The sequence below is a fragment of the Eriocheir sinensis genome, chromosome 39, assembly GCF_024679095.1.
Source record: "Eriocheir sinensis breed Jianghai 21 chromosome 39, ASM2467909v1, whole genome shotgun sequence".
Taxonomy (NCBI): Eukaryota; Metazoa; Arthropoda; class Malacostraca; order Decapoda; family Varunidae; genus Eriocheir; species Eriocheir sinensis.
In genome coordinates, this window is record NC_066547.1 from 14,885,476 (window position 1) to 14,910,496 (window position 25,021).

At 45.7% G+C, this 25,021-nt stretch overlaps 1 protein-coding gene across 2 annotated transcripts in view; it reads right to left on the reverse strand.

The window, feature by feature from the left end:
* LOC127009054 (uncharacterized) overlaps positions 1 to 25,021 on the reverse strand; it is a 161,605-nt gene that overhangs the window by 107,391 nt on the left and 29,193 nt on the right. The window contains exon 2 of one of the 2 annotated variants that reach the window (XM_050881752.1): positions 4,168 to 4,221. The exons of the other annotated variant lie outside the window; for it this stretch is intronic. The gene's annotated coding sequence lies outside the window, so the exon portion shown is untranslated. The remainder of the gene's footprint in view (positions 1 to 4,167; positions 4,222 to 25,021) is intronic. 2 annotated transcript variants of the gene reach the window in all.

Genomic DNA, 25,021 nt, shown 5'->3' on the forward strand with positions numbered 1-25,021 from the left:
ACAGGGTTTATTGCTCAGAGGTGTATTTCAAGAGGGAAGGGAAGGTGGGAAGAGGGAGAAGGGGGAAGGTGGGAAGAGGGATATAGGCGAGAAGGGGGCAGGTGTGGTGGTGTTAGAAGGTGAGAGGATAAAATATGTTAGTGTGAGTTTGAGAGACGTGGGAAAGTAAGGGTTGGAGAGAAGGGGCGAGTTAATTTGATATGTTGTGAAGACGATGCTCGTGAGAGGGTGAGGGACAAGATGGATACGAGGGGAGGTGGTGGGAGAGGAGCGAGGGAGGGGCGTGAGAGGTCATAAACCCATCAAAGCTTACACGCACGTTTCCTGGCTGCAGTCCGGTTTGTCTGGAAAGAGTTAATAGCCGGATTGTGAATACATCCCCATCTTTCTGCTACCTTCACCTGTTCCGTTAGAGGAAACCGGAAAGACGGTGTTAAAACTGAGAAAACCGGTGTCTTTTTACCAGCAAACTATTTCCTTCCTCTCACACCAGGACAAGCAAACGGGCGGCGGCGGTGGTAAAAACTGTACATAAGCGTTGCGTGTGTGTTTGGCTGTTGCTTTAGTCACATGGCCCGCGCAGGGACGGGAAGGCAAGCTTCGGGCGGCAAACCCAACGGGAACTTGACCGTGAAGACATGCAACTACTCTGACCTCATGAGACGGTGCCGAAATGAGTGAAAGAACGACGCATACGGAGGAGGAGGGGAAGAAGAGGGAGGAGGAGGGAGAGAAGGGGAGCGGGAGGCAGTACAACTTTCTCCAGCCACTGACCGCGCAGGAGGAGGAGGAGGAGGCGCAGAGAGGGAGGAAGGAGGTGGTCCCGTTAGGCTAGCGGTGAATCGAAGAGTGACGGGATCGCCCAGACTTTCCCCCACTGATCCACTTCCTAAAGGGAACCACGGCCAGTGCTCGCGTGGCACGCTGCAGGGTGACAGCCTTGGGTGGGACACGCGCCTCCAGCAAGCAGTGAGGAAGGGAGAGGAGCGCGGTGCGAGGCTGGAGGAGTCAGATGTGGGGGTGAGTGTGGCACAGTGACCGCGGGAGCCACCACTTCGGGGTCACAGGCTGCCTCCATCCCCCCCATCACCACACCACCACTTCTCTCCGCCAAGGGCACCTCTACACACTCGCTGGACGTGCAGTGTTTAGCCTCACACGCCGACTGTTTATTGCGTAACAGGTAATCTCCTGTCATATGATTAAACATCAAGTATCCACATGGCGCCAGGCAGTGTTGTGGTCAACCAGTCTTGCAACAAACCCGCCGCTTTTGGTTACAGATCACACAGAGTTATTCGGAGCGCCGCCCACCCAGCTGTTCATGTTTTACCATGGGCTGCTGTATAAATAGACTCTTGGGAAACCTGACAAAGGTAAACTTAGGTAACCCGGATGTCATGGCCGGCCCTGTGTCCCGGACTGAAGGGGTCCTTCACACTGCGGGCTCAAAGACAAAAGAGATGGATATACGGATAGTAGTGACAACAACTTCATTGAATTACACAACTATTTACAATATTCTTTCGTGTTTCTTCCATTAGAATCATGCGTAAAAAAATATTGGCAACATACTTTAACGAAGACCGTAGAAACAAGCAACTGAAGGCAATCCCAACAAACTCGTAAGGAATGACCTGACAGAAGGCAATGATGCGCCACAAAAGGAATGTGTTTCCTCAGAAACTGCGCAAACCAATCTTCCTCCCTCCAGGCAACGGCAAAGGTAATCTCTCTCTCTCTCTCTCTCTCTCTCTCTCTCTCTCTCTCTCTCTCTCTCTCTCTCTCTCTCTCTCTCTCTCTCTCTCTCTCTCTCACAGCAAGTGCGTTCGTTAGTTGAAAGTTGTGTGTGTCTTGGATGAGTCAACACAAGGGTCGCGGCCACACAGTCTGCCCTGCCACGCACACAATGATACGAGTCACACAGGCCGGGGAATGGTGTGTGTGTGTGTGTGTGTGTGTGTGTGTGTGTGTGTGTGTGTGTGTGTGTTTTACGTACAATAAGCGGTTCAAGGGCTATGGGAAAATTGAGTCACCATAAAACAACCACAAATCACCCTTGTAACAGAACAGAAATGCAGGAACCTCATAGCCATCAGTCTCTCTCTCTCTCTCTCTCTCTCTCTCTCTCTCTCTCTCTCTCTCTCTCTCTCTCTCTCTCTCTCTCTCTCTCTTAAACACACACACACACACACACACACACACACACACACACACACACACACACCTCTGATACTATGTTTTCCATTAGAAGCGTCCAAATCATACCAGAGAAAATGTGCATGCGCGTCCGCGGGAGTTTAAGTGTGAAGAACCTGTTTGTGTTCCCGGAGCATTATTTGCCTATCCTCACAATGAATGAAGTTATCCCAAGGCGTCTGCAGTACCCCCCTCCTCCTACCCCCCGTGGCCAGGTAAAGCACCGCCCCACGAACAGGTGTATCACAAACAGGTACGGCCCGAACATTCACACAGCAACAGCAAAAACTCCTCCTGTCTGCCCCGCGATCGCCGCTGCCCTTATCGAAACGAGCCACGAGCATCAGGCGAGCACACACACACTACGCAGAGTCTGGTGGGGGTAGGGGGGGGGGGAATGGTTGTGCAATCCATGCCCCGCCCTATCCCTTCCCATACCGCACTGCCTCACGGCCCCAGACAACAGACCCCAATGCACCTGCTAAATACATCCTCTGAAATGTGATAATTAAAACCTGACAACTTCCACAAACGATTTTATATTGCCCTGCGTCACCCACGATGTCGAAAGTTTAAGTACGGACGGAATAACATCAAGGAGAAGAAAAGTGGTGAACGGAACATTAGAGATAAGGTGTTCTGGAAGGGGACGAAGGTTAATGGAATGATCCGGTCTTTTTCGATGGTGTTGTTCGTGGCGGCTTTTCATCTTCCCGCCGCCTCATCGGTTCCTCGCCCAGCTGGTCCCGAAAAGAGGTCAGGAGAGAAGAGAAATATGACGCACACCCAATCGTCGCCTCTATACAAGCTTCTTTAACAGGGTGAGAAGAATCGGAAATGTGCACCTGGTCACGGACAAAGGAACAAAACGGCACGAATACTATCCATTCACCGCCTTTAGAAAACGTTTAATTAAGTTATTGAAAACTGGAATCACCACCTTTTGGAAACCTTTCATTATGGGAATGGAAACGTGAGTGTATGTGCATATTTCGTGGGCGACAAAAGATGAGGAAATGAAAGCTAATTATGAAACTGCTACTTTGGCACAACAATTAATTACAAGACGAAAGTAAAGATGACAGTACAGAGCTTATTGAGGACAAGGCCAACACACATGAGGCTCGTAATCGCCGAGGCTGTAAGCGCTGCATTGTAATGAACCACGAAATTAAATAATTAAAATAATCTTCATTTTTTTTTCCGGAAGAGCAAGCAGTACTTACTAAAACATTAATGGAACCGCCACTACCCCTTAAAATATATGTACTTTTATGAGAAATATTATACATTTATCATCACTACTGTCATCTTAATTACCGTAATCATTTATAATTAAAAGAAAATTATACTACTACTACTACTACTACTACTACTACTACTATTATCATTATTATTATGACTACCAATGCAATAGCAACATTTTTCCATTCATTCAGTGCACGAGGAATAATTCAACGGTTCCGCAGTGAGTGTCGGCTTCTGGGTCTGCGAGAATCGGGTCCTTGGCTCCCGCGCGGTGGGGATGTGCAGGTAAATACAAGATCCCAGGTAAACACGAGCCATCAGGGACAAGGGTACGCCAGGCACACACGCGGCTCTCAACCCAACACACCCCCATGCCTTCCTTCTACTTGTGTTCCCTTTGCTGTTTCACATGTCAGATTTAAGGACACGACACACACACACACACACACACACACACACACGCGCGACCCCCTCCCCCCAACACAGACACAGTATCGCTTGTTGCCTCACAGATTTCCACGTGTAATGAATATCAAGAGACAATGGAGATATCTTTGTACATATTAATTTCCTCCATAAATGAACCACACCTTGTACTTATCATGGGACACACACACACACACACACACACACACACACACACACACACACACACACACACACCAAAGTATCCATAAACAAACAAGCTAATGGAGGAGACAGTCACCGTTTTTTGCTCACCATACAAAGTCCTTCCGCTCGTCCTTCACAACCAGCTGCGACACCGATATTTACCTGAAAGAGAGAAAAGCCACATGTAGACAGACAATGGGGCAGGAAGCGAGCCGAGTACATCACAAACACAACACGACGTGGCTTACATAAGACTGACGAAATTGGAGAAAACTACACACGATATGAATTTTACCCAAGGAGAATGATAAATAGTTTCTGCTTTTTATTGCCCTGATCATACAAAAAAATTAGCGTCTGGGCACAAACAAAACGTAACGAGAAAAAATAAAAAGAGGAATAACTGAAAGCGTAGAATGTGACACAGATTTCGTATTTCGTGTACAAAGGAAAACGTTAAGCAACAGACCACCTGAATGAAGAATAAACAATGAAAAATAAAAAAAATAAACAGACAATATGGTCACTGAATATAAATAGAATAGTGATATGCGTCGCAACGAAACAATACATGAGAAAACAAGGCCACACACACACACACACACACACACACACACACACACACACACACACACACACGGCAACACATTTCCAGGACTCGTCACAGTCGGGGGTGGGTGTGATCGGTGGTGGTGAGGGTGGATATGGGTGGTGTGGGGAGGGGAGGGAAAGGGAGGGGAGGAAGTAGGAGAGACGGAAGTTGTGGGAAGGAGAGAGGTGAAAGGACTATTTGGGGAGATGAGGTGAGGAAGGAGAGGAGACGAGAGAGGTGGTGAGGTAAGGGCGGGGCTGGGTCGAAAGGAGCATGTGGGAAATGAGATGATGAGAGAGGAGAGATAAGGGAGAAGTAGGTAGGGGCGTGGCAGGGGCGGACAGGGCATGTGGGGAGAGGATCGGAGGATGTAGGGGAGACAAAGAAGGGGGAGGTAGTGGCAGGGTTGGGGAGCACGGGGCATATGGGGAGACAAGAGAAGGGCAGGGCAGGGCAGGGCAGGGCGGGGCGGGGCGGGGCGGGGCGGGGTTGGGGAGGTTCGGGTGGTGTTCCAGTGCTTAGTGGGGCGCGAGACACCCTCCAGGTTGCTGGGACACCCACCCGTCCAACCGGTCTTCTTAAGCAACTTACACCCACGGCTGCAGCAGGGGAGGAGGAGGGAGGTGGTGGGAGGGGGGGAAGCATGGGCGGAGGTACGGAAGGAAGCAACGTCGGCGGAGGGAAGCAGAGGCGGTTGTGGAGGGGTGCAGGGGCGGTGGAGGGAGAGGAAGAGAAGGACAGGGGGAGGCGACGCAGTGAGGGGAGAGGGGTACGAAAGGAGTCAAGGCCAGTGAAGAAATGCAGGGAAGACCACCACGGCAGCAAATGAGGCAAAGGGGAGGAGGTAAAGCAAAGGGGAGGGAAGGGGAGGCAGGGGAAACATGGAAACATGGAAATGCAGGCAACAGAAAGCCTATTGGCTCATTACGAGGTCGCCCGCTTTGGTGATTTAATCTGCTCGACAGCCAATTGAGGCTTGAGAAACAGATGAAAGCACCTCGATATTGAGGAGCAGATACATTGGAATACATAGGAAGAACAGACACCAGAAGACCTGGGGGTCTATTGCGTAAAGACTTGAAGCTATTAATACTCTGTGCGCTAACTACTGACGGTGTGATTCTATTCCAGTGATCGACGACTCTATTGTTGAAATTCGTAATTTTTTTTATATAAAAGCTAGTATTCTAATAGCTAGTTTCTCTACATCTGCTTCGTAAGACTAGTTACTAGATTCTAAACGGGTAAAAATCCTTTTAATTGGACTCCTCACGATGGGGTGAGATGTAGTTTCAGGGGTTACAGGTAGAGGCTTGATCCTCATTTACCTTCGGTACGGGTGTACGCTCCAGTACCCAGTTAACCTTACTGTTCCCACACCTCACTGATGGTATTTGCATTTACTACTACTGAGGGAAGATTGTTCCAGTGGCGGATGCCTCGGTTTGAAAAGAAACTCCTTCCAATGTCTGTATTACATCGACTCGACTGAATGGGTAAACCGTTATTTCTAGTTCTTGAGTTGGTTTGCGGTTCAAAGAATTTAGAGAAATCGACGTTGTTGAATTTTCTTCAGGTACTTGAAGACTTGAATCACATCCCTCGTGGGCGTCTTTTCTCCAATGTAAAGAGATTGAGTCGCTTGAGTCGTTCCTCGTACGGTTGAGCCCTTAAGGTTGGAATCATCTTCGTGGCGGAAGGAGGTAAAGCAGAGAGGCAAGGGAAGGAAGGGGAGGCAGAGATAGGAGGTAAAACAGAGAGGTAAGGGAAGGAAGGGGAGGCAGAGGGAGGAGGTAAAGCAGAGAGGCAAGGGGAGGTAAGGGGAGGAAGGGGAGGAAGCGGTAGCAGTGACGGTGTACATGAAAGGCAAGGCAAGGGGAAGTAATAAAAAAGAGTGAAGGAGAGGTGAGGTTGAGAAGAGTAAGGGAGAGGCTAGAGGAAGTGAGAAGAGTCATGGAGGGAGGAAAAGAGAGGAACAGGAAGAGATAGCATAGTCGCTGGGCATGTGAAGGCAAGGGAAGAGGAATTAAAATGAGGCAAGAAGTGAGGTAGAGGCTAGAGGAAGTGAGAAAAGGCATGAAGAAGAGAAGGGAGAGGAAGAGGAAGAGGTAGCATAGTCGTTGGACATGTGAAGGCAAGGGAAGAGGAATTAAAACGAGCCAAGAAGTGAGGTTGGACATGCAGTGAGGGAGAGGCAAAAAGAAGTGAGGAGAAGCATGAAGAAGAGAAGGGAGAGGAAGAGGAAGGGGTAGCATAGTTGTCGGGCATGTGGACGGAGACATGTGCTCAGGAGGGGAGGAAAGGGGGGCAGGGGAGCAAGGGAGGGTTCGAGGTCACATGCTTCTTCTCTGGGATCGACTAATAAGTTCTGGGTGTGACTTCCTGCATGCCATCCTTACCAGCTCAGCAACTAACTCTCGCTATAGCCACAACACCCAGCACAGCTCCTACCTCTCACAGCTTTACCTTTCAAGAGCTCTTATTTTCATCAGGTAATAAGTTCTGGGTGTGACTTCCTACATGCTATCCTCACCAACATAACAACTACCTCTAGCTATAGCCACAACACCCACCACTCCTCGAATCCACAGCTCCCACCTCTCACAGATTTACTTTTCAACAGCTCTTATTTTCATCAGGTAATAAGTTCTGGGTGTGACTTCCTACATGCTATCCTCACCAACATAACAACTACCTCTCGCTATCTCCACAACACCCAGCACTCCTTTAACCCACAGCTATTAGCACTAACTTACAACGTCACCTATCAATAACTTCTCTTATTTTCATCAAGTAATAAGTTCTGGGCATGCCACCTTTACCAACACAACAAGTACCTCTTCCTATATCAACACAACGCTCATCAATCCTCTAACTCACAACAGCTCCTAGAACTCACATCAGCTATCAACAGCTTTTATCACCATCAGCCATTAATGGTCAACTCATAAACAAATACCTTTTCTTACGTTTCCATTTCTCTCTCTGCTTTTAGTTTACTCCATCCTGGAAATGCAGAAGTTCTAATTTCATATCTTAACTGCCTTGTTGGACTCCTTGTACAATTCCTGGGTTGCCATTGTTACTCTGGTTGTCCTTAAAAGTTCCACGCGTGATGTGATCTACTCCAGTCCACTTATTCTTAATCGCCATTAGAATAGCTACTTCAGTATTCATCTACAACCGAAAGCCTTCAATCATAACCTTATTTGAACCAGGAACATTCTCAAGGTGTTCATCATTCCTTCAACAACATTCATTCATTCACAGCTCACTCACTCGGAGCAGTCAAAACCAACCCGCATCATCTCACCCCTCGCCACGGCAGCCAACATTCATCCAACCTATAATAATCTCTCTCCGCGAACACTTACAGCATAATTATGTCACAACCAGTGTATACACATCGCGGAAAAAAAGAAACCATGTCAAGTGGGAAGGTAAAAACTAGAAGCAACGTAGAATCGACATACTTTAGAAACCACCACCACTATCACCATCACCTCCACCACCACCACCACCACCACCACCACTATCACCATCACCACTACCACCACCACCACTACCACCACCACCACTAACACCATCACCTCCACCACTATCACCATCACCTCCACCACCACCACAATCACCATCACCTTCACCACCACCATCACCACCATCACCTCCACCACCACCACTATCACCATCACCTCCACCACCACCACCATCACCACCACTCCACGTACATAAAAAAAAAAAACATATGCAAAAAGAATGAACTCGGCAATAAAGTCTGGAGAAGTAGTCAATTCACGAAGTGGTTAAAAAAAAACATACGGTAACTAAAAATATCAGGTCTCGTAAATAAACCCTTAATTAAAAAAAAACAATAGAAGGAAATAAAAAAAAGTAAAAATATATAAATTAGTCACCAACATAACCTCTCCACCAACACGCAAAAAGCAAACAAACGCAGCAAAATACAACAAAGAGAATATCTGAATAGGTATGTAAAAAAGTAAACAAATAAATAAATAAACAAGTAAATAAATTAATAAACAAATATACACAGACCTGACACGCGCCTCAGCTTCTGACGGACCAAGGCCACGAAGCTTCAAAACCCCACACACTGATCCTCTTCAAGGCTTCATTAAGTATTCGAAGCCCCTCTGACCCTGCACGCTTCCTCCCCCTTCCCCTTCCCCCTCCCCGCTCTCGCTCTCCTCCTCTCCCTTCCCATCCCCCCCCCCCCCGCGCTCCCCCATGTAAGATGACACCCACCCTCATCAATGCTCCTTCCCGCTCCTTCTTCTCTTTCATTGTTTCAGTCACATGCCTCAACCTCTACCCCCTCCCCCCACCCTTTACCTTTCCTCCTCTCTGCAGCCACTCTCACCTCCCTTCATTCCCCTTCGTCCCCTGTCACTTCTCTTCCTCCCTTCCCTTCAGCGTTAGTGCAAGTTCCTGCCACTATCTTGCTTACTTACACTCAACAACAACAAGAGCAACATCAGTAAGTTTAACAATGCAAGAACAAGAACAACAAGAAAATGAACAAAAACAACAATAGGAACTTCTCTTCCTCATCCTTCTACTACTATTACTACTACTACTACTATTACTACAACTACTACTACTACTACTACTACTGCTGCTGCTACTACTACTACATCTCTCTCTCTCTCTCTCTCTCTCTCTCTCTCTCTCTCTCTCTCTCTCTCTCTCTCTCTCTCTCTCTCTCTCTCTCTCTCTCTCTCTCTCTCTCTCTCTCTCTCTCTCAGCCTCCAGACCATCGCATCATCGGCCGGATCTCGTCGTGGCTCCCTCCAAACCCCAGTTCACGTCTGACCTCCTCTGTGACTTCCGCTCTCACGCGCTGGACAAAGAGGTCTTGAGGGTTCGTCAATGCCGCTCGCCGAAGAGGAAATCAAAGAGGAAACGGAGAGAATACCGAGGAAATTCAATGATGATCTGATCGGAAATACAGGGAACCAAAAATAAAAGGATGAAATGAGTAAAGAGAAAATCAAAGGAACATGCAGAATGAAAGGAAAAACAAATATATAGAAGCCAAAATCGAAAGAGAAATCAAACGACACAATGATGATGAGTGGATCGGAAAAATAGAGACATAAAAAAGGATAAACTTGATGTAGAGGAAACTGAAAGAACACGTAAACGGAAAAGCAAAGCAAATAGAAACCAAATTTTGAGGAGAAATCAAAATAAGATCATACACGAACAAAAACAAGCTGAAAGGCAACCCAAAGCTTACCAATCGAGACATAATTCAGACCAACTTTTTTTTTCTAAGGAAATAAATGCAGACCCAAGGACGAAGTAAGAAAAATAATCCTGGAAAACCTTGCCCTCAAAAATAGTACAAAAAGGCCAAAAACAATCAGATTTACTTCCACAGGTGTCTTGTTTAAAAAAAGAATAAAAGAATAAAAGAAAACTAAGGCGAAACTAAGAGAAAACGCGAAGATAACGGAGAGAAAAGCCGAGAGGAAAGCGAAAAGGAAAGCCAGAGCAGCTGCGTCCATCCGTCTCGTGTCCCGTGCATTGCTGCGTCACCACCACCCAGCCCTGCGTGTGTGTGTGTGTGTGTGTGTGTGTGTGTGTGTGTGTGTCCAGGCAACAGCTGTGCACTCCCTCGCTCGCTAACTTCCCCAACGTCCTTGTCATTCCCTCCTCCCCCAGTCCAACTTTTTTACCATATTTTTGTTCTATTTATTCGTTTTTGTTCGTATGTGGTGATGCTGGCAACTTTCCGACGTGCCATTAAGCCCTTCAAGGTTGTTGTTGTCAACCATCGTGCTGCTGCTGCTGCGTACACAACAGCAACAACGACAGCAGCAGCAACAATGAAAAAAAAATTGAGTGCAACAATCAACAATATTAAGTGCTGCAATAGAACAAACAACAGCAGCAGCGACAACAACATTAAGCTCAGCAATACAACAAAAACAACAACGACCCCTCCTCCTCCTCCTGCTACTACCACTACCACTGCTACTACTACTACTACTACTACAACTACTACTGCTACTTCTACTAATAATAATAACAATAACAATAAAGAGGAAACCGAAAATAACAATGAAAGTAGCAAAAACACAAAACTCTCACTTTACAGACTTTTTTTATTTCATTTGGCAAACATTGAAATTATCCTCGAGCGGGAACCTTAGAGAATGAGACACGGGAGAAAGGTCAGAGGGGGAGGAGGAGCATGAGAAGGGCAAATACGAGGAGAGTAAGAGAAGAGAGGAAGAAACCAAAGATGAAAAAAAAAGTTAAAAAAATAAGTGGAAGACGAAGGGAGCGGAGAAAGTAAGAATGATAAGGAGAGAGAGAGAGAGAGAGAGAGAGAGAGAGAGAGAGAGAGAGAGAGAGAGAGAGAGAGAGAGAGAGAGAGAGAGAGAGAGAGAGAGAGAGAGAGAGAGAGATACAGCATAATAATAACATTAGCATAGGAGAGGAGGCATTGTGGGGGCAGGAGTTAGGTGGGGCGTGGTGTGTGGCGTAATGGTGATTTAGGGCAGCGAAAGGGTAACGGATTGTGTGTGTGGATTAAGATGGACGCGTGCGTGGGTGGGTGGTAAGCTTTGTCTCTTGCCCGTATGGAGGGAGGTATAGTAGTGATGGAAGGTAAGGAATTGTGAATTGCTCAATACTTTATCGCATCTATTACCACTACTACTACTTTTTCTACGACTACTACTACTACTACTACTACTACTGCTGGTACTACCATCACAGCAACTACTGCCACATAATTATTAACAATTATACCTCTTACACACACACACACACACACACACACACACACACACACACACACACACACACACGATACCAGCCCCACCCCCCACACACGCACGGTCAAGGTCGCCGCCAGTGGTCTAGTTTTAGGGGAGCCGACGAAGCACCTCTCCCCGCAGGACGCCTCGGTGATCAATTCCCCCACGGCCTGCCTTATAGGGGCGGGAGAAGCATTTCCACACCTGGCTGGCGATGGAGGAGGGTGGGAAGATGTGTGGAGGGTGGAGGAAGGTGAGGGGAGGGAATAAAGGGTAGAAAAATAGGGGATAATGAAAGGAAGAGAGACAAAGAGGAGAATTATGAGTGCATGGAGAGGGAATGGAAAAGGAAGGAGAGAGGAAGATGAGGGATTGGAGTGAAGGATGGAGAAATGGGCGAAAATGAAAAGGAAGAGAGTGAGGGGAAAGTTACGGAGGAGTGCGTGAAGGGAAGGAAGGAGTCAAGGGAGAGGTAAGAAAGTAGAAGAGGAGAGAAAAATGAGGAGTGGGAGTATATGATAGAAATATGAAGGGGAGAGTAGGATAAAGAGAGAACGAGAAGAGAGTTACGGAGGAGTGTGTGGGAATGAGTAGGAAAGGAAAGGAGTTAGAGGAGAGGCAAGAAAGTAAGAGAGAAAAATGAGGAGTGGGAGTATATGATGAAGGGAACAGTAGGAAAAAGAGAGAACGAGAAGAGAGTTACGGAGGAGTGTGTGGGAATGAGTAGGGAAGGAAAGGAGTTAGAGGAGAGGCAGGGGTGTGGAGGAAGAGAGAAGGATGCGTTGAGAGTCAGGTAAGGAGGGCGGCATAAATGGTCTGCGGTTACTAAGGATGAGGTCGACGTTCCAAATCTCCCAACATGGTCACGGTACAGCTTCCCGGACCGATGCGTACGCTATGCACTACTGTATAACTGTTCCTGTTTAGTTGGTGAGTTCTCAGGTAGAACGATACGTTACCTATCTAACTTATATTGTTATTAACGGAATGAAAATTGGTCCTGGTTGGCGTGTCCTATCGTCCTATCGTAGCATCTCACCGTTTCCAGCTTAAGTGTGCGGGACGCTGAGAGGGTCCAGGCAGGGTAGGGTTAGATTGGCTTATCTCCCTATCGCGTTGTTTTTTCAGCGTCTCCAAGGGTGATTAAGACTAAGGTAAGCCTTATTTTTAGCAAACTCGCTCTTTTAAGAGGGGAAATAATTATACACCACATATTTTGCCATCCTGCTGTACTGGAAGCGGGAACCACTCGCTGCGGGGCCCTGGATCTTCTTATTTATGCACATTAATGATTTATAATACTCTTAAAAGTGAGCTGGTTCTGCCCGAGGTATTCTGAATTAAATGCATGCACTACCATATTGGTTGGGTGCCTACGTCTAGGTTTAGTTTTATTACTATATGAGCTGTTCGTGTTTTTTCTAGTATGTACTCGATGCTTTTTTGGACTCCATAGAGGGGAGGAGACGAGCAAGAGGAGCCACCTGGAACGGCTCCAGCAGCCTGGCGTGTGGGTGAGGTGCATGACACACCTGCCAGGTAACCGAGAGGGAGATGCAATTTTTCCGAATTAATCTTGATTTTTCTTTTCTTTTAATTTGCCCATTCGTCACTCTGCACCGATCCTTAAGGCTTGCTTAGGGCACTAATCTCAGGCCTCTGCTATACATATATCTTTTTAATAAGCAACGCGCTAGATCAGTTACTTTGTATTATAGTACCATTCTACTTTATTATCTCTTTCCAGAGCCTCCTGTCAATTTTACTCGTTTATTACACCGATTTCATGTCTGTTCTCCCAGTATTGAAATCCATGAATGGCCCATATAATGGTTTCGTTTGTTTTCACTACTTAGCCTCAAATACAGCCAATCTTCATCAATAGTACCTCTTGGAAAAATAACAAAGGCTGCTTTTGTGGTTCACATTTTTTTATCTCATTCAGTAAAGACGTTTCCCTTAACATTTGAGCCACAAGGAGGAGAAAAAACACACGAGGGAAAAAAAAGTATCACGAGAAAAAAGGCTCCCATATTGAAAGGAAACGAAGAAAAAAAAAACTAATGGGGCAAAAAATGAGAGCCACAAAACTGCAGCACGATAGAGAAAGACGGAGAAATGAAGCAAAAATACTACACAAGAGAAAAAAAATAAACGAAAAGATAAAAACAAAACAAAAGACAGTAAATTAATAAGGAAATCGCAATGGTTGAGACAAAGGCGAGCTATAACAGTACACCAACAGAAAAACACACACGAATGAACGATCGCAGCAGAAAACACAAGCACAAGAGGCGTCAAAACATCACCATAGGGGCAGCGATTAGCGGGCTTTTTTTTTCCCTCATCATTATTTTCTTTTTGCCCCTGAGCTACTTCCTTTAACGTAAAAAAAAAAAAAGCATTGCTATCCAGAAGCATACGCGACCTGACACATGCTTTTTCTCTCTGTCGTAAACGTGGCGTCGCGGGAACATTAATCATCGCCCTTGCATCTGTTTTGCGTTGGAACTTGGCGCAGCGCTGCAAGACGCCTCGCTGCTCCTCCCGTCCGCGTTCATGCCTCACCTGACTCGTAACGATGATTCACGACCTGCAGCGAGTCGCGTTATCTCTCACAATGCAACACTTTCCCTTATATGCGAGCGACGGACGGGCGGCTCTGACAATGATCTTCTTATCTCTCTATCTATCTATCTATCTGCCTCTTTATCTAAGTGTATGTGCGTGCGTGTGTGCGTGTGTGAAGGCCTGGGAGCGTTTACCTTTACCTGTGAATAACCTGTGCCGCTGCCTACCTCTAGACGTGACCTTGAGGGAGCGGTTTTATAGCACGGCCTAAGGAGCAACGGGTAATACAATCTCTTTTCTAAACACTAAACAGATACGTTGGGATATACACTTGAACTTAAGACGATGGAAGGCAGACAAACTTCATATATAAGGATAAGCGTTGGAAATGTACAACTAAACCGATTTTATTTATTGTATCATTAGAAGAAAAGCAATAAAGCATTTTTTTTAAAACCACCCCAAGCAATAAGTGGCGTGGTAATAAACAGTGGATCCGGGCTGTAACTTGACAAAGGAGACAACATTCCTGCCTGTCCGCACCCTTCGCCTGCCCTGTGCCCACTACCTTCACTCTACTCCCTTCACACCTCTCATACACTATTTCTTCACATGATTTCCCACTCATTCCCTTCCTCTCTCCACGCCATACAGCCACCATATAGTCCACATGCCCTGAACAGCTTCACTACACTACCCACAACCCATGATCATTCTTCACCCATAATCATTCTTCACCCATAATCATTCTTCACATTTCTCGTACACTATTTCTTCACATGATTCCCCACTCATTCCCTTCCTCTCCACACGCCAGACAGCCACCATATAGTCCACATGCCCTGAACAGCCTTACCACACTACCCACAACCCATAATCTTACACCCTCTACACACATTTTAACTACAGGTACATTTTTTTTACAACAGACAGCTCAAGGGCACAAAAAAGGAAACAATAATAAAAAAAAAGCCCGCTACTCGCTGCTCCTAAAAAGAATCCACAGAGGTGGCAGAAAGAGGGGTCGTGATTTTCTTCCCCTTCGCTTTCTCCCTCTACTCCTATAAATGGATGAAGGGCTTTAATAAGGGTGACGTTAATAAGGTTTAGTGGTAAGCGAGTCAGGTAGGACACGTAGCAATGCGTTTATGTTGGATAAATCTAGATTCAACAGACGGAGGCAAGAGTTGGTGGATTAGTGGAATGGGTTTGGCAGTCATGTTGTGTGTTAATACGATAATATATTCAAGAAGAGGTTTGATCAATTCATGCAGGGTGGAGTTACTATAGATTTACAGGATCTGCTTTGCATAGATCTAACGCGCGCTCTTGCAGACTCCTTACGCGTGTTGAGTTCTTTCCTTCCATTCCCACCACTTTAAACGCCTTCCTTTCCTCCCTCTCTACACTCCTTACTTCTCATGCATTTACACGCCTTCCCTGCACCCCCCTTCACGCCTACCCTTCCTTTCGTCAATATCTACATGCCTTGTTTTCATCTCACGCCTTCCCTTCCATTACCCACGCCCTGTATACGCTTTTCCCACCGCCCAATGCATGTCTCTCCCAACAGGTGCACTACAGCCTCTCCTCCCCCTCCTGTCCCTCCCCATACTGTTGCAAGGGATTAGTAGCTGTTTCTTTTTCTTCTTCTCCTCCTCCTCCTCTTCTTCCTCCTCCCGGATGCTTCTTCCCTTGTTACTCCCTCCGGCTGCAGGTTGTATGTGCCTCTCCATCCTCTCTCTCTCTCCTTCCCTTCCCTTCCCCCCTCCCTGCATGTCTGTCCTGCACTTCTTTCTCCCTCCTGACACGCTATGCTATCCTGCTAGCCTCCTCTGCACACACACACGCACATGGAAACACACACACACATACACACACACAAACCAACACACATATATACGCACACAAAAAAATCCTTCCCTCCATCCATTTTTCTTTGTTTAATTTATTTCTACACGGCTTTATTTCTTTTCATTCGATCTTCTTCCCCGATCCTCCCTGACTCCCTTCCCCTGCATGCAAATATCTAATTAATCTTTTACGTTATTTTCCGATGCCATCTTCTTTTCCTAGTCGCTCCCTCCCATTCCGTTCCTCTCCATCGCTTCTTTACATCCATACTAAACATATTCCCTTCCTCTCTCACCCTTCATTTCTCCCTTCCTTAAAATACCTTCTACCCCTTTCGTCACTTCAACTAATTCCTTTCCTCCCTCTCTCTTCATGTCTCCCTTCCTTCCCATACCATCTACCTCTTTCGTCTACCTCTTCCCTCCCTCCCCACGGCGGCCTAACCAACAGAGATGCGAATTACAGCCAAACGCGTATATAATAGCTAAAAGTGAGCGCTTCTGGCAAAATTCTTCCCCGTCGACAGTCCCGCCTCGCCGCACACCTGAGGGACCGATTAGGCAGGTAAAGAGTTCCTAATAGACCTGTCATGTTTCTTGGGCCATCTGACTGGTGGTGTTTTTTTCTGGTATCTCGATTAATCTTTTTTTTTCTGGGTTGTTTTATGCCTGTATTGTTGATTAGGGGTGGGTCTCCTCTCTGGTTACCTGTGTGTGTGTGTGTGTGTGTGTGTGTGTCTGTTTACCTATCTGATTCTGTTTTACTGTCTGTCTGTAGGTTTCTGTTTGTCTGTGTTAGTTTTTTGTTGGGTTTTCTGTTTTCTAAATGCATGATTGTCCAATTATCTGTTTGTCTAATTATCTGCCTGCTTGTCTGTCTGTCTTTTTGTTTGACTGTGTGTGTGTCAGTCTCTCTCTCTCTCTCTCTCTCTCTCTCTCTCTCTCTCTCTCTCTCTCTCTCTCTCGTCCTATCAACAGCTTCTCACACTTGACATATTCTCACAACTCATTGCCACTTTTCCCTCATTTGTGATTCCTCCGTAACATTACTTAAGTAGCTGCTTCCTCGCCTCACTCCCTCTCGTTCCCACCTTCAGTCCCTTCTTCCTTCTCATCCATAACCGTCAGCCGCCCCTTACCTCTTGTCACTTGTTTTCTTAAGTCTGCCTGCTTTAAAATTACTTATTAGTCCTAAACTTTTAGTACATTAATCTTCTCTCTGATTCACTCGTTGTTTCTCTCACTTTATTTCTTTGACTAATATATGTCCATTATCTTTCACGCTTTATAAATGAACTTCATTGTTATATTTATCAGCTGTTGTACATGAAAACAATTCCAAACTTCATATCATAAAAACTTCTCTTCAGTTCAGGCCGTTATTGACGCATCGCAACCTAAATGATGAAATTATGAAAACCAACGCGCTTCATACAGTATCATACCGTTAATTGTTTCATTTCTTTTAATTTTACTAGAGTGATAATGATGCATCGTAGCTTTTCCAGGAAGATAGTGATACAAATACTTGATTGGGAAACAACCACCGCAGGAACATGTGACGCTGCTGGTAGAGAAAACTTTGCTGATGCTGGTTTGCCTTTGGAAATTTTCAAGTTTATCGTATATCAATTTAAATGTTGTGCTTTTTTTGAGGCTCGCTTTATTACCGTACTAAGGGATACATCACGACAATATCAGCGTGTAATTTAACAACCAACACTTGGCACAGAGCACCCGCGGCGGGCACACATGAGGTCACGGGCGTATTAGGATTTCCAGGCGCCCGGAGTCAGTCCCTTGCCAGCCTGACGGGATCAAACCTTCACTTCGCCGCCAATTCAATCAACAAAGCAAGAGCCAGGACACAGTTTTTGCTGACATTCCACACCCACGGAAAGGAAAGGTCAAAAGAAAGTCAATGGAAAAATAAAAGTATAATGCGTTGGTACACGAAGAAAGAGACAGAACTAGAGAAAGAAAAGAACGCTGAACTTTCCCCAGCAGTCTTCACGTCTGACCTTCACTGTACCAGCCTGGCGCCCTTTGCCTCATACCTACAACAATTAGGGACAGAAAAAAAGCGAAAGAGCAGAAACCAGAGCTACATAAAGAACTACACTAAAAGAAAATGTCAAAAGTAAAAATATGGCTAACCTTCACTCTGCCCATCAACATCCTTTTGCTGTCTAAATTCCATACCCACGTTCGCGATAAAGGAGTAAGAACAAACACGAAAGCCATACAAACATAACAAACGCGAACGACCTTAACTTGACTAGCCTTTCCTCTGCTCATCAATACCCTTCTGCTGCCTAAATTCTATGATCACATTCGCGGTTAAAGAGTAAATGAACAAACAAGAAAGCCATACAAACCTAACAAACACGAACGATCTCGACTATAGCCTTCACTCTGGTCATCAGCATCCCTTCCTACCTAAATTCCATGCTCACATTCGCGGTAAAAAGAGTAAAAGAATAGACAAGAAAGCCATAGAAACCTAACAAACACGAGCGATCTTAACTTGACTATAGCCTTCACTCTGGTCATCAACATCCCTTCCTACCTAAATTCCATGCTCACATTCGCGGTAAAAAGAGTAAAAGAATAGACAAGAAAGCCATACAAACCTAACAAACACGAACGATCTTAACTTGACTATAGCCTTCACTCTGGTCATCAACATCCCTTCCTACCTAAATTCCATGCTCACATTCGCGGTAAAAGAGTAAAAGAATAAACAAGAAAGCCATACAAACTTGACAAACACAACTGACCTTCCCTTTGTCTAATTCGCACCCCCTTTTTACCTTTTTAGCATACTTTCAATGGCCACGTCCGCGCGAGAAAAGTAAACACGCAATAGAAACCGACACAACAAAGAAGCGACTATAAACCTGATTAGCATAAGGAAACACACGCGTAACCTTGGCCAAACAAACCATGCGCCCTCCGTGCCTGCTTTCCTTCATCTTCTCAAGCTAATTCCTCGTTCCTGCCGCGCAGAGACTCGGTAATGCGGGGTCCTGCGAGGCGGCGGAGGTCCATCCCTTTACTCTCCTTGACCTCCACGTGCACCGGCTAAAGGTTGCTGACTCGGGAAAGCTGCGGCCTTGAAGATCACTGAGAAAGAGCTGCGGAGGCGATTCTACTCACGCATCACAAGAATAAAAGAAGGGGAGAAGGAGAAGGAGAAGAAGGAGGAGGAGGAGGAGGAGGAGCCGTGGGTGTCGGGTTGAACGTAATGTGATTTCAAGGCGCCAGATAATCATTTATGTACGGCCTTCAAGGTTGACGCCGAGGAAAGGTGAGAGTACGCCCGCCTGACGCGACTCTCTATGGCTGATTAACTGATTTCTTCTTCTTTGTTGTTGTTGTTGATGCTTTTTCATTGCTGTTGTTGTTTTTCTTTTCATTTTCTGTGTATGCAATTTTTTTTACAGCAAGGAAACAGCTCATGGGCACACACAAAAAAAGGAAACAATAAAAAAAAGTCCACTACTCGCTGCTCCTAAAAAGAATCCAAAGAGGTGGCCGAAAGAGGGGTCAGTTACGGGAGGAGCGGTGGCCTGATACCCTTCTCTTGTGTGTTGGTGAATGCTTGTCACACATGAATGCATCTTACGTACGGAACATCAAGTTTGTATATTTCCAGGGACCTTTCAGTTCTTATTTCACTCTCGAATGGCTGAGCGAATATAATAAGTAGAATCTATTGTTTTTGTGTATTTTTTCGCCAAATAAAAAAAAATACTTGTAACTTTTAATTATTCTTCATTTCCGCTTCGTATTCCTGTTCTTATCGAAAATGTTCGTATTTTCTTTTACGATGGTTTTCTTTTTTCATTGCAGTATTTTTCCTCTCTTCTCTTTGTTGTTCCTCTTGTTATCGCTATTATCATTATTCTTATTCTTATTATCGATGTTGTACCTGATGTTCTATTTTTCTTAAACTCCTCTCGCTTTTCTTCTCACTTTTCTTCTTTATCATCATCATCATCTCCTCCTCCTCCTCCTCCTCATTGTTTACGATTCTAAAACTTTTTAAGAATGAAGCGTCTTGGTTAGTGATGCTTGGTCGTAAAGATAAAAGGATAAGCTTATTTAAGTCTCAAACTCTATCTCTCTTTGTCCCACCTGTCTCTCTCTCTCTCTCTCTCTCTCTCTCTCTCTCTCTCTCTCTCTCTCTCTCTCTCTCTCTCTCTCTCTCTCTCTCTCTCTCTCGCTCTGTCTCGCTCTGTCTCTGTCCGTCTCTGTCCGTCTCTGTCTGTCTCTTTCTGTCTCTATCTCTGTCTCTGCCACTCCAACCACCACTGCAAATACAACCTCCACTTATAACCACAACCACCACCTACATCGCAACCACAACCTCTACCTCCCCCACCACCACCACTATCTCCGTCCGTCGCTAATCAAGCCGCAATCAAGCCATACTCAAGACGGTGACAAGACCCATGCATCAGGCCACCTCCTGCCAAGTCAGAAGGGGTCAAGGGCGCAGTAATCCGACGGCAGCGAGAGTCCAAGGTCCTATCCCCCGCTCCCAACGCCCTCTCTCAACCCTTTCGTCCTCTAACTCAGGTGGGAAACACGTGGATTGAACCCTAAAGATATATATACGAACATGATGGCTGCGTGGCGTGTATTTAGCTTACAGGAATGTGAGGTTTTAGAGTAAGAAATATGCTTTGTCCGTCTGGTCGTGAGAGTAAAAATGAGAGGGACTGACGGAGAGTAAGGAAGAAGAGGGAAAAAAAAAGGCGGGGTGATAGAATGTAAGAAATCTGCTTTGCCCGTCTGGTCGTGGGTGTAGAAATGAGAAGGGCAGACGGAGAGGTAAAGAAGAGGAGGGAAGGGAGAGACGTGGTGATAGAAATGGTATAGGAACAGACGGAGAGGTAACAAAAAAGTGGGAGTGTAAAATGATGGGAGAGAAGGGGTGATAACTATGGAGGTGTTGGCGAGAAGAGGGAGAGGAGGAACAGGCCGGGAGGTAAAGAAGAGGAGGATGAAGGGAGAGAAGACAGGATGATATCTACTGAGGTGTTGTGGAGAAGAGGAAGAGTGGAGTAACAGGCGGGAAGGTAGAGAAGAATTGGGAGTATAAGATGAAGAGAGGGAAGAGGGGAAAAAGGCAGGAAGGAAAAGATGGGGAAGTATAGAGGGAAAGAAAAGGTAATAGGTATTGAGGTAGAGCTTAGGAAACGAAGACACACAGTAATTGAAAGTAGGAAAAAGCGGAGAGGCAAAAAAAGCATAGGGAGTATACGTAAAAGGAAGAGGAGGGGAGGTAGGAAGGTGGCAAAAGAGATGAGTTAAAGAAAAGAAGAGGTGGATGAGAGAACGTGAGAAAAAATGAGAGATTGACAGTCAGGCAGAAAAAAGAAGCGCTGAAGGAGAGATAAAAGCCTAAAGGGAAACAGCAAAGGGCACGGGAAGGACGATAGAAAGCATGATTGATTAAGAGGAAAAAAAGACAAATAATGACGGCAAAAGAAACATGAAAGGAAAGGAAAAAGAAAGACAGAAAAGGACATTGAAGGACATACAGACGCGAATGGAGGAGAGATAAGGATAAGAGTAATAGAGAGGATGGAAGACATTGGACTACACAAGAAGGCTAAAGTAGAAGGGGTAACAAGAGGGAAGAGTAAGGAAGGGGTTGTAGGTGAAAAGAAATGGAGAGGGCGAGGACAAAAACTCTACGATGAATTGATACGCCAAACAGGGAAGGAATTAGCGTCGTACAGAAGAGGGGAAGAAGGGGGGTGGGAGAAGGAGGAAGATGACGACGAAGATGAAGCAGGGGAAGAAGAAAACGGTGATGATTATAATGAAGGAAAAGAAGATACACCATATAAGGAAGGGATTAATGTCATAGAGAGGATGAGGAGGAAGAAGGATAAGATGACGAAGAAGAAGTAGAAGGGGAAGATGATGCTAATACTACTAATGAGGAAGAAAAAACAAGAACAAGAACAAGAATTAGAACAAGTACAAGAAGAAAAAAAGACCAAAAAAAAAAGATGGAGGACCAGCAAAGAAAAAAATCGCACTAGGAAAGAACCAGAAGGCGCAACCAACAGAAGCAGCCGGTGATAAACGAGGAAGGGAGGCAACCGAAACACAGGCAGTAAAGCATTGCGAGGGGCCGGTGGGAGCAAAGGGCTGCAGGGACATGTGCCGGAAAATGACCCTTATAGTTTAGGTACGCGGGTACACCGGGAGGAGGAGGAAGAGGAGGAGGAGAAGCTATACCCCCCGCGGGAAGAATGCGAAGGTCACCACCACATATACGGGTCTTCTCCACTTCCACCTCCACCTCCAGCATCTCCTCCTCCACCGTCTAAGCTCTCCCCGGTTCCTTTACCTTCCCACCTGGGGATGCTCGGCGGCAGGTGACACTCCGGGGAAGGGTGTGAGGGACGTGTTTGCTGAGGTGACACTGCAACTCCGGCTGACGGTGGGTTACGATAGTCGGGGAGCCAGGGAGGGGGAGGGGGAGGGGGGAGGGGGGGGAGAGAGAGAGAGAGAGAGAGAGAGAGAGAGAGAGAGAGAGAGAGAGAGAGAGAGAGAGAGAGAGAAGAGACGAGAGATGAGTAGAGATGAGGAGAAGAGAAAAGGAGAAAAGAGGAGAACAGAGGAGAAAAGAGGAGAAAAAAGGAGAAAAGAGAATGGAGGAGAAAAGAGAAGAGGAGAAAAGAGAAAAAAGCTGAAAAGAAAAAAAAGAAGAGAAAAGAGGAAAAAGAGAAGAGAGAGAGAGAGAGAGAGAGAGAGAGAGAGAGAGAGAGAGAGAGAGAGAGAGAGAGAGAGAGAGAGAGAGAGAGAGAGAGAGAGAGAGAGACGAAAAATAAATAACAAAAAACAAACAGCAGAGGAGGAGGAGGAGGAGGAGGAGGAGGAGGAGGAGAAGGAGGGAAAGAAGGTGTTAGTAGGTTGGTTGGTCAGAGGAAAGGTGGGTTAAGAGGTTGACTGAACCAGGTAAAGGTGACTTAATGAGGCGGGTTAGTGGAGGTGTAATTAAACAAGTGAACAAAACAATTAAATACAAATTAAACACTTGAATCGGAAAGGAATAGGCCACGATAATGAGCTGAAAAGAGGAGGAGGAGGAGGAGGAGGAGGAGGAGGAGGAGGAGGAGGAGGAGGAGGAGGGGGAGAAGACCTGCCTCCCCTCACGATTTTCTTACCGATACAATGGCCTATTGAGAAAGTGTGTGTGTGTGTATGTGTATGTGTGTGTGTGTGTGTGTGTGTATGTGTGTGTGTGTGTGTGTGTGTGTGTGTGTGTGTGTGTGTGTGTGTGTGTGTGTGTGTGTCTTTGCAGAAGATTTTAAAGTAGGTAAAGTTTGAGGCATACACTAAGCTGCGCGTGGCCTTGGTGCTCATCTCCGTGTCATTGCCCCTGGAGCCTGTGGTGAGCGAGGACCCATTACTGCGGAACCCACTCGCCTATGCCTCCACGCCACCGTTGCCAGATTATCGTACTCAGAGCATCGTAATTACCGGTTTCTGCCCCATAACTATTGCCAAGGGACACCAGTGATTAAACATTTTAACGATGACTATATGAAGCCAGTTATTAGGGTGGAGGAGATAGTTTTGGGGGTCGGAAATCAGCAAACATGAGAGGCCGAGCACTACAATCTGGCAACGTTGAATTTTGGACTATACAATTTTAAGGTACAGAAGGTGAAGAGGAAGGGAAGAAAAGGAAAAAGAGAGGTAGGATCAGAAGGAGGCAGACAAACAGCAGGGCAGTAAGGACAAAGAAGAGGACGAAAAGGAAGGCAGGGCAGTATTTTAGTAACAAATTCTACGTTGTCTACCTTTGTCTACCCCTCGTCGTCTGCCCCCATTGACTGACTGATTCAATGATGCTTTTGTTCTTGACGTCACTTAAGTAAAAAAGAATGCAGACCGTAAAATCATATTGTAATGAGCATTGTCTTCAGTGCGTTTATCTTCAAGACTGCTGTTGCGATATTAAATTCAGTTGAAGTGTAGGAAGCAAAAAATTTAATACTTGTGTTATAAAAGAAAAAAAAAAAATAAGAAAGTGGTGCGGCTGTAAAATTGCTGCTGGGTCTCTCTCTCTCTCTCTCGCTCTCGCTCTCGCGCTCTCTCTCTCTCTCTCTCTCTCTCTCTCTCTCTCTCATATATATGTTTCTTAATAGTAATATCAAACAGGAAGGTAACATAACAAATAATATACAGGAGAAAAAGAGAGAAAAGAATGGAGAAAATGAAGAGAACTCAATAAGGACACTGAAGAAAATGAGGATGACGGCAAGAAGGAGAACAAGGAGGAGAAAGAACAAGAGAACAAATAAAATGAAGGAGGAGAAAAAGAGAAGAAAGGAGATGAGGAAAAAGGAAATAAGTGTAAAAAAAGGACAGTGGAGAGGAGGAAGAATGAGGATGACGAAACGAAGGAAAACAAAGAACATGAAAATAAAAGGAGGATAAGAAGAAGGGCAAGCACGTAAAATAAGAAGAAAAACAAGTCAAATAATGAGAAAGAGGGAAAGAAAAAAAAACTGGATGGGGGAGGTTGAAGATAACATAAGAGAAAATAACGAAAATAAGTAATCTGAGCATGTGTAATTAGGACTGAAGAAGCAAAAGAAATGATGCGGGCGAAGAAGATGACAAGGAGAAGAATGTTAATAACTTGAAAAAGAGAGAGAAAATGCAGAGAAGAGGAAAGACGAAAGGAAATGCAGAAAAAAATACGGAGGAGGAGGAGGAGAGAAAGAAGGAAAAAGAAGGAAAACGAGGAGGATGAGAAGGAGGAAGACAAACAGAAGGACAGAGAAGAGAGTAGGAGAAGGAGGAGAAGAGGAAGGAAAAGAATAGGAAAGAGAGGAGGATCAGACGGTGGCGGACAAAACAGCAGGACGTCAAGGACAAGGAGGAGGAGGAGAAGGAGGATAAAGAGAAGGCAGAAGAGGTGGATGGAAGGAGGCAGACAAACAGAAGGAGGGTAAGGACAAAGACGAGGAGGGGAAGGCATGGCAAGGCAACGCACTTCCCCTGCACTGGGCAAGCAAGGCCACGCCCAGGGGAGGCTGCCCAGGACACGGGGTCAGGTTTTTGTCGTGATTCAACCAAGTTTCTCCCTAGCCGAGGTGAGTAAGGGGTTTGGTAAC